The 16,954-nt window shown below is 38.4% G+C and overlaps 1 protein-coding gene and 1 long non-coding RNA gene across 7 annotated transcripts in view; both read right to left on the bottom strand.

Annotated features, from left to right (window-relative positions):
- MEIS1 (Meis homeobox 1) overlaps window positions 1–16,954 on the bottom strand; it is a 154,479-nt gene that overhangs the window by 56,435 nt on the left and 81,090 nt on the right. The gene's annotated exons all lie outside the window — the stretch shown is intronic.
- On the bottom strand, window positions 1,766–9,847 carry LOC310840828. The gene is made up of 2 exons (XR_014562181.1): window positions 6,861–9,847; window positions 1,766–6,478 (listed from the first exon to the last, which is right to left on the bottom strand). It is a non-coding gene; the product is annotated as an uncharacterized lncRNA (long non-coding RNA).

Here is a 16,954-nt window from a genome sequence, read left to right as displayed (position 1 = left end):
CTAAAGAAATGTGTCCATGTGAAACATTATCACTTACATTGCTGAAGTGTGTGTGTGTGTGTGTGTGTGTGTGTGTGTAGTGGAAAGATTTTTAGCAGAGCAATAATTTGAGAAACATACCTGAGTGCATTACACCTGACATCTTTTACTGCTCTTCAAATATTAAAATTATTGATTCTGGTAACTCCACACCAAATGCAAATTTAGTTCCTAGATCAAAAGGCCTGGCAACACATGCTTTAAGTCTCTCAAATCAAGCTAGTGTCAGAACAGTTTTGATGCACAGAGGTTGCAAAATGCAGTGATTTTTGTTACTATAGCACTACTGCCTTTAACTAACATTTCAGAAGTTATCACTTGCAAGTCTTCTAATACAACTAGCAATGAGGAGCAGCGAGAAAAGAGAACTGTGGGATAATGCGCCAGTTCTGAGATAAAGCCTTCCGCATAAGCTGTTTGTTTAGACAATCACCCAACCACAGTACATGTTTAAAGAATCCAGGTGCATGCCTCTCTATACATTCTTCCTACTTCAATTCCCACCCGTTTCTATAGAAACAAAAACCTTCTCTTTTCAAAAACCACCAATTGTAAAAAGGATAAAAATGTTTTCTAAAAGGTCAGTTTAAGAACTTCATTCAAAGCGCAATCACTATTGATTTAAATAGGACCTCTCCTCCCATGTATGTTCTCAGCCTTTGGGTATAATGTACTCCCTATTTATTTTGCTACATAGCCATATTTACTTCAACTGGTCTACGGAAGTGTAATTGGCGAATTACTCAAATCTTTAATTTTCAAGGCACACTGGAAATATTTCTTTTCTGCCAGAAAGGATAAAACTTCTTTCTATTAAATATACAATGTGCATCAATGCAAATAACATTATAACAGCATCTCATATTCATAGTAAAGTTGTTGCCTTTCAAATAAAAGACTTCTACTTCAAATGCTGAAGAACACACACACACACACACACACACACACACAATCACTCACTGGTCTAGAACTACAGCCCAGTTCTAAAGAATTGTTAAGATTGAAACAGGAAGACTCCCTAATTAAATATAGCTTACATTGATAATAATGTGTTTTAGTCAATATATCTTACACTGATAATGTGTTTTAGTCAATTAATAATTTCACTGATGGATTAAATCTGCATAAATTTACACACACAAAAGAGTCTCTAAGGGAAAGAATGCACATTTTGCTTTTACATTACACATGTATGTATTGCAGCAGGCATCTTCTTAGAAGATGCTTTCCTTTTTCTCTTACACAGGAGAGAATTTGCATAAATACTTGTATTACAAATAAACGTAAAAAGAAAGCTGCTAACCGATCAATTGGGACACATTTTAGTTGATTAAGAATGTTTTGGATGTATTTATCTAAGATTCTAACCCATTAATTGGATAAATGTTGCAGCTGTATCAAAACGGAAATTCATTGCCACTTAGAAAAGAAGCCGGTTTATTTACTTTCTAAAACTGCAATGGAAGTTTCTAAATAGAAGCTTAGTAAATCACCTGGGTTTTTTTCTTTTCTTATTCAAGGCCAAAGTAACTTGCTTGAATGTATTCAAAATCAATTTTTCCACTCTTTTCCTCTGATAATTCACCCTACCGTTTACCCAATCATTTTATGTAGGTGGAAGTGATGAATGTTGCTGAGTGCCAGTGGATTTTGGTCCAAGATGAATACCCCCAAGGAGCAACTTACACAGAGTCTCAGACTCCTGTCAGCCAAGTAATTGATGATGTTTTCACTGTGAGGGATGGGACTGGGACACATTAGGGTTGAATGGGGGGATGTAAACTGAGTGGATTGACTCAGCAGCTAAAGTCATTTATCCTTTGTTTCTAATAAGCACAAGCTTATTATGGCCAAATGTTCTCTACCAGCACAGGAAAATAATATCAATCAATTTTGTGGGAAAATATAATGCCCAAAATGAGAGAAGGAGAGAACAAAACACAGAACATTTTAGTCAACACACCATTCTGTCTGAAGTGCCATTTGCCTCTCCACTGAACAAGAGGCTGTGAAACTGCAAACGTTAAAGCAGCAAGGAAGGAAGGCGTACAACACAAAGCTATATATAGATATAAAGCTGACCAAAAAAAATAAAACTTGTTTTCACATGTATCATGGTTTTGTATAACCTCGATGACTATGGAAAAACATGCCTTGTGTTTCAAATGTAGAATTAGTACTATTGCATCTTTTAAAAATCTACTCTCTTTATGGGAAATTTGAAAGTTAAAACAGACTCCCTGCTTAGTCACTGACAGAATGTCTTGTGTGTGTTGCCATGGATGACTAGCGAGTTGACAATATGGGAACCCAGCAAAAAAAACGGTGACTGGCTAATGGCTTCTGGATGCCCAATGACCTTTGAACCTTAATGGTATGGACAAAAACAAATGACCTAGTCTGTGAGGCTCCTCCAAACATGTGCATTTTAAGAGTTCAGTTGTCAATTAAACACTGATTAATGCGCTTGCTCATTTGTGGTATCTAAAACAAAATGAAAACTGGCTAGCTCTTTAATATTCAAACTAACGTAACACACTGAAAAAGTCACAGACATAAGAAAAATGCTGTTTGGTAAACAAACACCTTTTAGTTATTTTATGATACACTATACACACACACACACACACACACACAATAGCACATAAATAACCACAATACTGTAATTTTCTAACAGATGCAAAGGTGTTAACAGTGCAGCTAAGTTAGAAGCAAATAGCCCCATGTATCCAAAATTATTATTTCTATTTATTAGGTATTTTGGTGCTATTCAGATACAAAGGGCTATCTGCTACAGCACAGGGAACTTCCATGATAACTTTCATCACTGTTTATTGTCACCATAGCAATGAAAGTACATGTGGGAAATGACAAGATTCTGTCATCACTCAGATTCACATTACATAGTTTAGGCCTGACAGTTTTCAGGATGATTCTCTCATCCAACCTGAATATTGTACACAAATATACTCTAAATGAACCCCAAAATAATTATCTGCCCTTGTTGCAATTTCATCATTTTACAGGAGCTACCAGTTGGAGGATGTTGTTGTTTGAGGCAATTCATTTTTTTAATTTTAATTCAAAATCTTCTAAAGACTCATATATGCAATAGACAATTTACTATTTATACTACTATTTAGCATTTGATTTCATTACCAGCAGATTAATTATTTCATATATCCTTTTTGCCACTTCTGTCAAAAATTGACTCTCAACTAAAACCTTGACAGAAAGTACTAATTAAAATACAATTGACATTAAATTCTGACTTCATCAACAACCAAGGTGAGAAGTATGCACTAACTACTTCTAGCACCATCCAGTGCAACTTATGCAAACTTTTATTTTCCTTGCTCAGGATGATTTCCCCCATAGATGTGGCTGGATAGGATATAGAGAAGCATGAGGATCTGCTGGGCTGTACACAGAATACAGACAGCAGAGGTTTTCACGATCATGACAATTTGTTACTGAATGAAATACCGTTGCTGTATTCACACACAGTCTGATCAACACCAGGCATGTTGCACAAAAGAAAGTGTTGATCCTGGGTTTGATGTGAACCAGTCCCTAATTCTGTGATCACTGATACCTTGGTAATGTGATTCAAAGTAACCTAGATATGAAATGTACTACCCCTACCCTCATACAACAAAATGAGATGGTAAACGTATGTCTGGACTTCAGACCAGAAAAAAAGCATATAGAAGACTAAATGTCTGGAAGAAAAATTCCAGCCAACTGTTCTCCCCAACGTGGAGTGCTACTTTCTATATGCTGACATTATTTTTTAATATCAGGGAAGTCAATAATGTGACCCCTCATTTGCCGTCTAAGGTAATATATTTTGAACAGGTTTATCTACTGTCTGTAAGTCCTAGGACTTCCGTAGGGATCAGCAAAATTCACATTTTAACTGCCATATGTAGCATGTTTCCTCCCCATTTATTTATTATTATGATTTGCTTTGAAATCCACACAGAATAACTTGATGCAATGTCTTGCCCTAATTTTGCAGCTACACATCAAACATGGTTCCATGACACTTGGTTAAGACTCTAATGCACAGTACATTTATTGTGGTTGAAATACAATTATATAGTAAATGTAGTTTTGGCACATTCCCTGTACGCCCTGATTGTGTATAACACGTGCGCCTTCCAACTACAGCTTATATGAAGACAATTCACAGCACGAACATTTTAAAACTTGATTTACTGTTCCACAGACACAACTAAGCAACTAATCTTCCAGGACAAATGTAGCACATAAGAACAACTAAAGTGAAACATATAAATTGCACATATACTTAAAAATATTATTGTCTGTAATTTAATATAACAATATTTCTAGGCCTATAACCTTGCACGCCGAAGCAATTTCCCAAGCATTAATACTTAAATGGGTCATATGCACCACATCTGTCATTCTGTCCTGAAGTCTATGAGGCACAACCAAGACTCTGCAAGCCTATTGATTTTTCTAGCATTTGCTTTAATTTACTTAACCATTGAGAAATCCATCAGTACATAAAGGCCAACTGTCCATTACTGCCTCATTTGCAGACATTCTTTTCATTCATTCTCCACCCCAATCCACCCCACCTCTCCCCCTTTCGGTAAGCATTCTCCCCTTAAAAATTGTTGTGTATTTATGGTTCAAACTGGGAGGGGGGGATGTTTTGAGGGGGGCTCACACCTGTTCTATTCAGTGAACTGCTGCACTGAGGTATATATAATGTGTATAAAAATAGAGAATAATATCTAGCCACTACTATATATCTGTGTGCAAAGGGTGGTAAATTAGGTCCTAATTACATTAACAGGCATTCAGCCTCCCAGCTTAAATTTTACATGAGCACTCTGTAAAAATCCAAAGCTCTGCTGTACTTTCTTTATGAGCTGGTGATTACTGCTACTTCCTATGCGGTCACTAAATATTCTGTTTACAAATAAATTAAGAACCCTGAGCCAACTTTGGCAGGATAATAATCAGGCTTTTTTCCTCTGCTCCCTATCCCTGCCCTAGTAAACCTTCACCGCATAAGCATGGCAACAATCAAAAGCCCAGGCTTCATCTAATTACTCTATCACATAATTTCACAAATTGCCTTTTCACTGGGGAGCCAAGTGCAAAACACGTTCACAGTGGGATTTCAGGCAGCAGCTTTCATTTACTACTCATTTCTTGTTAAATTAAACACAAAAACACCAGTTGTGTGAAAGAAGTCAAAAAGAAAGCTTGCAAATGAGCCAGACGAGCGGATCTTATATTTATACCACTCTCACAAAATAGCTCATTGGCAAGCTGTATTTTTAATTGCGGCACTATATCCCTTAACCCTTTTAGAGACCTAATGCATTTTCAGAATTGCAAACAGCTCATACTATAAAAGCAGGAGCACAAAAACCAGAACCCTATCTACGCCCTGCAGACATATATCACTTAAACCATTGTCAGGAGTGCAACATTACGTCAGCCAGATGCACAAATCTTATTGGCCAATAACACAATGGTTTTGTTAACAGTCTAGGAAGATTACAAACCTCCTGCTCATAATATGTTGCACTAGTGCTAATAAATCCGAACATCTGTCATATGTTGTGGTGAGCAAATGCTATTAAAGCCAAATTGTGTCCTACAAAACCAAACATTTTGACTACAATTTGCAAGTTGCAACTATAATAACAATTTGTGTATATTTCAAGTCTCCAAAAAGTGTTTTAAAAGAAATAGATTATTACGTACATGACAGGAAAGTGGAAATTTACATACATCCACTATATTATTCTGCTCAATCATAGTTTTTTCTATCTTTCTGTCTCCCTCTCTCTCCCACTCACATGCTTTCCCTATAAATTCAAATATGCATGATACTGAGGAGCTATTGAGTCTTTAAGACAGAACCCTAAGCTCCTAACATGCCCCATCTCAATGATGATGATGATTTATTCCTACTATCTGAATTTTAATAGGATAAGATTACAACTTACAAATAATGGAAAAGATAGGAGCAAGTCTCATATTGCTTGGTACATAGCTGCTTGCCTTGTTTACCATAAGATGATGTTTTTATAATCAGTGAAATTCAAAACCAAATACAGTATAGTCATTTTACAAGCAAAAAATTTCTCCCTAAAGCTACAAAACTAACAGATCAGCTTATATTTTATGCCAAAAGCCAGCGCTTTGCCAGTATTCTCTGCAAAGAAAAAAAACATTGGCAGCAGCTGTCTGTATGTTCCTGTACCAAAAATTCTTTTCATGCAGACAGGTGGTGTAATTTAAAAGCCACTGTGGTGCTATTTTGATGTGAATAATGCAATTGTTTACCCCAAAATGCTAAGACTACTATTTATGAAAACATAAATAAAATTATACGTTACTCCTACAAATCCTAACATTCTCATTACTGTCAGTTTTAACATGATCCTACCTCGTAGCTGAGGGGACGCAGGTGGCGCTGTGGGTTAAAGCCTCAGCACCTAGGACTTGCCGATCGAAAGGTCGGCGGTTCGAATCCCTGCGGCGGGGTGCGCTCCCGCTGCTCGGTCCCAGCACCTGCCAACCTAGCAGTTCGAAAGCACCTCCGGGTGCAAGTAGATAAATAGGGACCGCTTACCAGCGGGAAGGTAAACGGCGTTTCCGTGTGCGGCTCTGGCTCGCCAGAGCAGCGATGTCACGCTGGCCACGTGACCCGGAAGTGTCTCCGGACAGCGCTGGCCCCTGGCCTCTTAAGTGAGATGGGCGCACCAACCCCAGAGTCTGTCAAGACTGGCCCGTACGGGCAGGGGTACCTTTACCTTTACCTTTACTACCTCGTAGCTGTGGCTTAACAAGCGCTGTTGAGTGGTAAAGGTAAAGTGCTCATCTCGCTCTATAGGCCAAGGGAGCCAGTGTTTGTCCCCAGACAGCTTCCGGGTCATGTGGCCAGCATGACTAAGCCGCTTCTGGCGTACCAGAGCAATGCATGGAAACGCCGTTTACCTTCCCGCCTGAGCGGTACCTATTTATCTACTTGCACTTTGATGTGCTTTCGAACTGCTAGGTGGGGAGGAGCTGGGACCGAGCAACGGGAGCTCACCCTGTCGCGGGGATTCAAACCGCTGACCTTCTGATTGGCAAGCCCTAGGCTCTGTGGTTTAACCCACAGCGCCACCCACGTCCCTCTATTGAGTGGAGAAAACTACAAAAGATGCATTCTGCCTTCCAACACACACATAAGCACCTACTATTAAATATGCACAACGTTTTTAAAAATATGGGGTGCGTATGACTAATGGACAGCTAAATTTAAACACAAGATTACACACATACTCCATATATCATTACTTGTAATTTAGAAAAAAACTCATCTAAGGCTCAACCCCAGAATCCAAAGGAGGTGTTTGTATGTCAAGAACAGAGAGTGATGATTAAATGAATTAACCACATACACTTTGGCACAGATTCGGCAGACATCACCACTTTGACTTTCAGGCATCTCTCGAAGATTTCATGTTGACTGACCTAGCCAGTTATTTAAGATACACCTACCATAGCTGTACAGTGGTACCTCGGGTTAAGTACTTAATTTGTTCCGGTGGTCCATTCTTAACTTGAAACTGAAGCACCATTTTTAGCTAATGGGGCCTCCTGCTGCCACCGTACCGCCGGAGCACGATTTCTGTTCTCATCCTGAAGCAAATTTCTTAACCTGAGGTACTATTTCTGGGTTAGAGGAGTCTGTAACCTGAAGCGTATGTAACTTGAGGTACCACTGTACTGCTCTTAATGACTGTTTGTTTGTTTGTTTGCTTGCTTGCTTGCTTAACTTATATCCCACTTTCCCTCTATGGAGCTCCAGGAGGCAAAAACAGTTCTCCTCTTCCCTATTAATTTTTTTTATCCTCACAACAACCCTGGGAGGTCGATTAGGCAAAGCGTGAGTGACTGGCCCAAGGTCACCCAGTAAGCTTGATAGCTGAGTGAGGATTTGAATTTTGATCTCTGAGGTTCTACCCTTATACTTTAATTACTATATTTTAAAGATGTTTTTATATAGCTGTATACAGCCCTCATATTTAAGAGAGGGCAGAGCAGAAATACTGTAATAAATAAGCAAATAAATAAATACAAATAAGTAATTTCATTCTCAAAATGTTACAGGTAGATTCAAATGTAAGTAGTATCACTACCATGTATCACTACTGCATGGTTTAGGCTCCATGTAGATGTCATAGCTATTGAAATCATAGTCTGGTGGACTAACAGTATCACCAGTGCTCTGAGAAGTATGGCACTGAGGCAATCACGTAGCACGTGATCTGGTTGAATTGTATGGAAAGCAGATTCAAAATGCTACCAGAGCAGCATGGAACTGATCATTTTGGTGGCTGTTGCGATGCTGAGGTAATTATTTATGAATTGGCCCTCAGGCAAAACTTCACAAAGAAAGTGCTGACTTGCTAATGCTTGTATACCTTGAGCCCTATCTTGTTTTATGCTCAACTTTGTAATGCGTAAACTATGGATTACTGAGGCATGTGCCCTCTACCAAGACTTGTAGACTATGACTTCCATCATCCCTGATCGTTGTCCACCCTGACTGTGGCCAATGGAAGCTGTGTGCTGCAACTTCCAGAAAAACAATGTTGGTGATCCATTGTATATAAACTCTTGTTTTAGCAATGCCAATGCTTCTTGTAGACTTTCCTCAGATGTTAAAAACCACTATCTGCCTTGCTTCCTAAAAACTAGCTTCATCTTTGATCCTGGATGGCAGATAACATATGTGGAGGAGGAGGTTAGCCACAGGTTTGAATTAAACAGTAACAAAATGTCCTGAAGCAGATCAAAGACTAAAACTTTTACGACTTAAACATTCATAGACCACAGCCCTTTCATCGGATGCCGATGAACCATCCTGAATTAGTCTGGGTTACTGTATGTTGGAGAGTTGGGGTGAGGGGTTGGGGAGAATATATAAAAAGTGAAGCCATCAAAGGTAAGTTGTAATTTACAATACAGTTCTTCTTAGCACAGACATCATTACATAGTCACTGAGAGTTTTAGAGGTTAATCTCAGCCCCTTGAATTTATTCTGGTAACATATCGGCAGCCAGTGCAGATTCCATGGAACAGATGTAATAAGATGTCACACAGAGGGGTCAGACAAATTTCTTATGGGATTTGACATCCATGGTAGGAAATGTGGTACCTGCATCATCATCCCTGAACATTGACCATGCTGGCTGGGGCATAAAAGGAATTGTAGTCCAAATAGCTAGAACCTGTGGTCATGACACCTGTGCAAGTGGGCTTTACAAGTAAACCCCAAACAAGTATCGCTTGTAATCCTTAAATGCTATGGTGAATACAACTTTTTTGCTATATTATAATGCCGAATTGACACTTGTCTTACATTTTAACACCTGGGAACTGATCTCTGATTGCTTGCAGCAGTTCCAGCGATGGTTACCCACAAGGTGCTCATAGAAGGAGTTGCTATTGCGACTCACTAACTAAAATGCACAAAACGGATGACTGCTGAAGGCCCAAGGCCTAAAATGCATGTGACAAAAAACCAATGGGTCATCCTACCAAATAAAATTGAACTAGCTGGTCACCATACCAAACAGTTTTGGAAACAATAAGCTATAGGGCAGCACATTAGCCACCCCTGTTTGACACTTGCCTGGTTTACATGTCAAGAGAAGCCACTGTATGCCTTAAACCACAGCTTAATCATGAATGCTGGGTTGGGAAAGAAGTCGCAAAGGGACCTCTACAGCAGGTGAAGAAACATTCACAGTTAAACCATGACTTATGACAAACAGCGGCTGAATGTAATGTGCAAACCAGTTCAAAGTGGATAGTAAAAGTATCCACAAAATGCTGAGCATTTTTTTCTTTAGTTGCATACTTTTAGCTTTTCATGTAACACATTCTTAAAAGTGTCAATTTTGTACTCATGAGGTAACTATTTGCACAGTGTGTGACATATATCAAGAAATCAAAACTCAAAAAGGAAAGAGAAAAGAAAAGATTTTTTCTGTTTCAGGAGCAACCATTGTCAGAAGATAATGCAGGAACGCAATTAATAATGAATAATTATTAAGTCAATAAATTCCACCTCATTGAATTTTGTCAAAAACAATTCTTAATAAACTTCATACAAACCAAACTGACTCTGCAAATAGTCTGGCTAGTCAAGTAACTTGGGCATTGGTACCTTAGAATTCATTGGAATTCAAATAAAAACAAATGGAGGAAGATACAATCTATGATATTTAATAGACATTTAAAGTTTTTCTCACCCTACCCCAAGCAGTCCTTCTACTGAGAAAAGCACAGGTAAGATATAAGCACTTTTTAAATACAGTCATCACATCATCATCAACAGTGGGAAGATTTCAGTGTTTGTTATAAACAGTTGTTTTCTAGGGCTTGTTAATTGAGAAATTCAGTTCAGTGGTACCTTGGTTTGCAAACGTTTTGGATTACAACCGTTCTGGATTACAACCACGTTAAACCAGGAAGTGTGTGTTCCTTTTTTTTGGATTACAACCCTCTTTTTTGTATCACAACCAAGTAGAAAGTAGATGTAACTGCCACTCATCTTTGAGGCTTTAGGTGCAGCATACAAGAGTGAACCAGCTGAAAAATTCATCAGCAGCTTGGATGAAATTATGGAATGAAAGGTTAAAATTTATGGCATGTACTGCGTTGAAAGAAAATGTAATGAAAATGTTTTACAGATGGTATATAACACCAGTTAAACTGGCCAAAATGTATAAAACATGCAATAAGTGTTGGAAATGTAAAGAAAAAGAAGGTACTCTCTATCATATGTGGTGGGAGTGTAAAACGGTGAAAGACTTCTGGGAAATGATATACAATGAATTGAAAAAGATGTTGAAATATACGTTTGTTAAAAAACCAGAGGCCTTTCTATTAGGAATGGTAGGAAACGAAATTAATAAGAGAGACTGTAAACTGTTTCAATATGCAGTGACTGCCGCAAGGATACTTCTGGCCCAAAGATGGAAACAGGAAGAAATTCCAACAGTGGAAGAATGGAGAAGGAAATTGACTGAATATGAAGAATTGGACAAATTGACTGGGAAGATTTGATATCAGAAAGACCAAAAGTTTATCGAGGACTGGGGGAAATTTACAGAATATCTGAAAAATATATGTGATGTACAGAACAACGCTTGTTGGTTTTGAAGAGACTCTGTGAGATAGTAAGAAATACTGCAAAAAAGAGAGTAAGAGGAAAAGGAGTTGGGAAAGGCAATATCATGTTTAGAAATGCGTCAACAAATAGAAATTTTACGAAAGATTGACAGAGAAACTGAGGGAAGTAAAAAATTGAAGAATGAGTGCAAAATAATTTGTTGACTGTATAAAATTTGTTTGGAAAATGAATAAAAATTATTTTAAAACAAGAAAAGAAAAATTCATCAGCAGCATGGGGCATGATTCACAGTTGTGTGCACCACAACAAAGCTTCAGTGGCTCCCTGTAGTATTCCCAGACTGGTGCTCAAATTCTCCAAGTAAGACTGTTGAGGCGGGGAGAATATCCTTAATGCAGGAAAGTTTTGTAGAATTTGGCTCCTTTTCCCTTATAAGTCATGCTAGTAACTGTGTATGTTGGCATGCCATTAACTTAAGAGACATGTTTACTCACAGGTAAGACTCACTGGGCTCAAGGGGGCTTATTTCCCAGTAAGCACGTACAGAATTACAACCTCAGCTTCGAATCCAGAATTGATCCAAGGGTTAAGAACATAAGAGGAGCCTGATGGATCAGCAGCCTGGACCAGCATCCTGTTCTTACAGTGCTACTCTCCCCTCCTGCAGTTTCAAGGAGCTGGTATTCAAAAATATTGCTGCCTCTGGCCATGGAGGCATAGTTCACCCATCATGGATAGTAGTCACTGATAGCCTTCTCCTCCATGAACCCTCTTTTGAAGCCATGCAAGTTGGTGGCCATCCCTGCCACTTGTAGGAGTTCCTTCAATTTAATTGTGTACTCTGCGAAGAAGTACTTTCTTTTATATCTCCTTATTATTTCAGTATTCAATTTCACTGGATGTCCATGAGTTTGAGTGTTATGAGAGAAGGTGAAAAACTTTTATTTATCCATTTTCTCCATACCTTGCATAATTTTATAAACTTCTTCATCTCTTGCTCTCCTTTTCTCTAAATTAAAAGTGCCAAATTTAAAGAACTTCTTGTTGATGTTAATGTTTTCAGCAATGTACTCCTCACTGCATTTCTCCAGCGTGTTCCCTTTTGTCTGAGGAAGAGAATATTTGGATCCAACCAAATATCACTGACACACTTGCTATTAGAGCCACTAGGATCAAGACGACAAAATATTTTTATAATTTAACTGCCTGAATATTGCAGCTGGGTGCATCATGCTTTTGAAACAGGCTGAACAATGCTTGAAAAGTATTCCAGTGTACATAAAGAGTTAAGCTGCTATGTGAGTTTTTGTGTATAATCTGTCTTTTCAGTAAGCTCTCATGTAAACTCTTTAGAATGTTATTTTAAATGTTTAAATCTACATAGGATTGCTGGATGAAATTTCCTTGGAGAAATTCTTGGTCCGCTCAGTTTCTTTTCAATAGTGCCAATTTCCTTTCAGAAAAGTGTTTGAAGTCTTAAAATTTATCTCTTGATACTATTAAAAAAGTTTCTTGTAATCTAGTAAAGGTAAAGGGACCCCTGACATTTAAGCCCAGTCACGAACGACTCTGGGGTTGCGACGCTCATCTCGCTTTACATGCCGAGGTAGCCGGCGTTTATCCACTTCTGCAGACAGTTTTTCCGGGCCATGTGGCCAGCATGACTAAGCCACTTCTGGCGAAGCCAGAGCAGCGCACGAAAACGCTGTTTACCTTCCCACCAGAGCAGTACCTATTTATCTACTTGCACTGTGTGCTTTTGAACTGCTAGGTTGGCAGGAGCTGGGACTGAACAACGGGAGCTCACCCGATCATGGGGCCTTGAGCCGCCAACCTTCTGATCAGCAAGCCCAAGCGGCACAGTGGTTTAAACCACAGCACCACCCGTGTCCCTTGTAATCTAGTAACACTCTTTTATTCAACTGTATTAGTTAACACTTTCAGAAGTATACCTTTTCTGTCGTGATTGACGGATTATATAAGTGTGCTATAAAATATCTAATAAAATTCATTTGTATAAACCCCCCAATTAGATATGGGATTCTGGTGTTTCAGATTACGTTGAATCTGCAAGATGTAGCATTGCTACAAGAAGATGCTTTGATTCAACTCTAGGCTAGACTACTGTGATGCACTAAACATGGAGCTGCCTTTGAAGACTGTCTGGATAATTCCATTAGTGTAAAATGCAGCTGCCAGTTAATTATGGAGGTGAGGAGCATGAAGCATATTTCACCCATGTTAAGGCAGCTGCATTAATCCCTAATTCATTTTAAGGCACAAATGGTTACAGGCCTCCATGTGCTCAGAACTCCTCAGAGGGCACAGTGCTCCAAATCCATTATTTCCTGAGATCAGACTGGGAGAGGCAAGGAGGAAGGAAGGGCTTCTCACTAACAATTCTCCCTTCTCAGAGAATCATGTAAAAGTATAATGGCTGCTGTTTTAAGCCAAACATTATCAGGTTGGTTAATTTATTTTCCCACAGCTGTGTTTGTGTGTTTAAATGGGGGGGAGGGGAGGGAAATGGATGTATTTTTCACTGAACTTTATTATTGGTGGGATTTGGTGTGGCAGCGTTTGATTTAAAGATGTGACTTGGCTAGTCATATACAGGGCATACAAGGGGAAAATAAATAAACTGATAGAAATAAGTTAAAACAGAGAGTAATCTGCTATCAGTTTGTATTGTAATCTATGGCACTGTTATTTCTATCATTTGCTTGCTTTGCAGGCTGCTTTGGAAAATTTGCTTAATTTACAGGCAGTATAGAAACATTTAAAATAAATAAATGCTATCTTCAAAGCATTATGAAGAGGAGAAACAAGTCATTTTTCCTATAGCCTTTTGCAAGATATTTAATGAGGAGTATTGATCATTAAAAAAAAAGTTAAGAGCAAAAACTACTGACATTGGTAGAGGCGTTCATTTATAAAATTGTCAAGAAAAGGGGGTAATTGATGAGATCAACGACAGTAAAGTAAAGAATAAATAATTAATTTTGCTGCCATTAATCTGTCCTGATACATATAACATTTGACACAACAATCTAGTGTTCCCAGTACACTAGATTTCAGCCTGTAAAAACAACAACCTCCTATACATTTTTCCTACATAAGATACACATGATCACGGATGGCATTATATTATTTCATTGCTTCTACAGGCCTAAAGCTAGATCTTCCTGCATTACAATGTGATACAGCATGCCAAATCCAGCCCTGACATTATGATACTTAAGAGGAACTCACCAAAATCCCCACTTGCTATTGCATTCAATTCTGACTGTTGAAGAGTGCTTGGATTTACAGGAATTTACTAGGCCCCCTTTCTACTTTATAATCCACCATCTTCTCTCACTTTTCTCCAAGGTGCTGAAAAAGAGGAGCCAAAGAGAAGATTGCCTTATTTTACCTCCTGAAAATCCAAGCACTGCTGACCAAGGGACATCTCGAACTTTGTCAGTTGAATCTCTTATTATAAGCTATCAACAACATTGCTTGGACAGGAAAAGGAATCTTTCTTACTTACTTACTTACTTATTTACTTACTTACTTACATGGGGATTTACTTAGACTTTTCCCCTCTTTCAGCTGCAGAACGCTCTGTGCAGAAGGGGTTGAGATCCAGCAGAGGTTCTTGCTGGACAGAGAGGGAGACATTTTTTCACCAATTCCCCATTGCTTCTCCAGCCTCTGGATCCATATTTCTATCTATACCTCCCATGGTCATCCAGAGGGTGCCCCAAACCTCAGGAGGAGTAGGGGGTTGGGGAATTGATTAAACAACCACACACAAAAATCACCTTCCCCCTCTTCTTCCAGCAGGTGTATCCCAATAGTAAAATGCTACTCACAGGAGGTAAGGATCCAATTTATGAGGGTTTACTTGGGGCAATTTAACATACAAGACCAGAGTCAGATTGGTTTTCTTATACAGCAATATCTTCCCGCAAATGGCATCACCTGAAGGAGACCATCATGCAACAGGCCCCACAACCACCAACCTCCTGGCATGCTTAACATTTATGGCATGACTAAGGGCTGCTAAACAGGGGGAAACAGGACCCTCCAGTTCTACCCATAATCACTTGTGAAAATTACAGTGACATTGGTATTATCTTCGCAACAGCAAATGAGACACTCAGATGTTTAGAACATTTAACTAATAAAGAAAATGAAGCTGAAAGTTTGTGAACACATCAGTACATGCTTTTCGGACTGGCATCCACTTACTAAAACCGCACTGCTGAAAATAGCGTAAGGAATTGGCGGACATTATCACAACAGTATTATACAAATATGGAACAATAAACCCTTATCTCTTGCAGGTTTACCGGAAAGTGAGCACTTTGTGAGTTGTTGTTGTTTTAAAAAAATCTCACCCTCAGTCACTGTGGACCAAAGTCACCAGTTTATTTTAAAACAGTATATTGTTTCTTAATTTATTTTCTTCATGTCAGTCATTAATAATTAGTATGATACACTCAGCAATTACTGTCTGTGTCATTTAATTCCATGCCTCTGATGGGTATTAATATTATAATTATAAGTAAGTTTTTTATAGTTGAAAGTAGTCCGTTGAGATAATAATCCAATTTGAAGCATTACTAGCCAGAATACTGAGTTTTTGAGATGAATGTAATAATTCCTTGCACTTCCATACTGTTTTCATTTGCAAATAACTATGCAATGTAAATAAAGCTGAGTACTGTATTATTTTCTTTTCACTCATAAAATGACATTAGGGATACATCCTATAAAGAATCTCACACAGAAACTTCTTCTTTTAATTTTCCGCCTCTCATCCTAATTTTCTAAACAATCTTTAAGAACAGAAAATAAGTAGAGAGCTGTATAAATACAATGTGTGCCAGTGGGGTATGTTTTTAACCATTCCACCCAGAGACTGTTGTTAACATACTGACATTTGTATCCTTCATTATAAAAAAGAAAGGCCTAACTCAAGCTCATAGTCCTCCTGATCATGAGAAACTAGGTCTGCAAGAATATATTTTTTTTTACAAAAAAACAGTTCATAACTCAATGCTTTTAACCTCATGCTCTGAAACAAAGGGTGCATTTCTAATCACTCTTACTCTGAATTAAGCCCTGGGGCACTCGGTGGATTTACTTTTGAGGAAATATACAAATGATTTGACTGTAACCTAGCAAAACTAGCTTTTAGTCACTCCAGCTGACTAAAAGACCCCAGCTACCATGCTACCAAGGGTAGACTTGTCACCCTTCTCGCCAGAGAGGAATTATTTCCTGAAAATTGAGCATGAAAGTAAGTAACAAAAATATATTAAACTTGCCACTGATGCAGTAGGTGATAGTCTACAAAAGCTTATCTGATAATGAGCAACCCCAGTTTGCCATATGCACAGAGGTTATTCCATTTTTTATTTCTAATTTATCACCCCACCCTTCCTCCCCAAGGGATCCCAGGGCAGCTCACAACAATAAAATTACATAGAAACAATTTAAATTTAAAAGAGCACTATAATACATTACACACTGCAGTTAAAACATATGATTAAGTTAATTATATTAGCTACCAACCTCTACCTCCATCCTTTGAAATTGGCTTTTACTGTCAGAAGGCTGCACACCATCCGACTCTGACGGTTGAACTTCCTTCCCTCAACTGTAAATGTGTGCCGAGGCCAGAATTTTGAAAATGAAGGGCTGATTCACATAACCATGCAAATCCAAAGTGGTCTGAAT

Source organism: Podarcis gaigeae (genome assembly GCF_964106915.1).
Source record: "Podarcis gaigeae genome assembly, chromosome: 3".
In the NCBI taxonomy this organism is placed as follows: Eukaryota; Metazoa; Chordata; class Lepidosauria; order Squamata; family Lacertidae; genus Podarcis; species Podarcis gaigeae.
The sequence above is the reverse complement of the archived record's forward strand: the minus strand, read 5'-3'. Positions and strand labels throughout refer to the sequence as shown.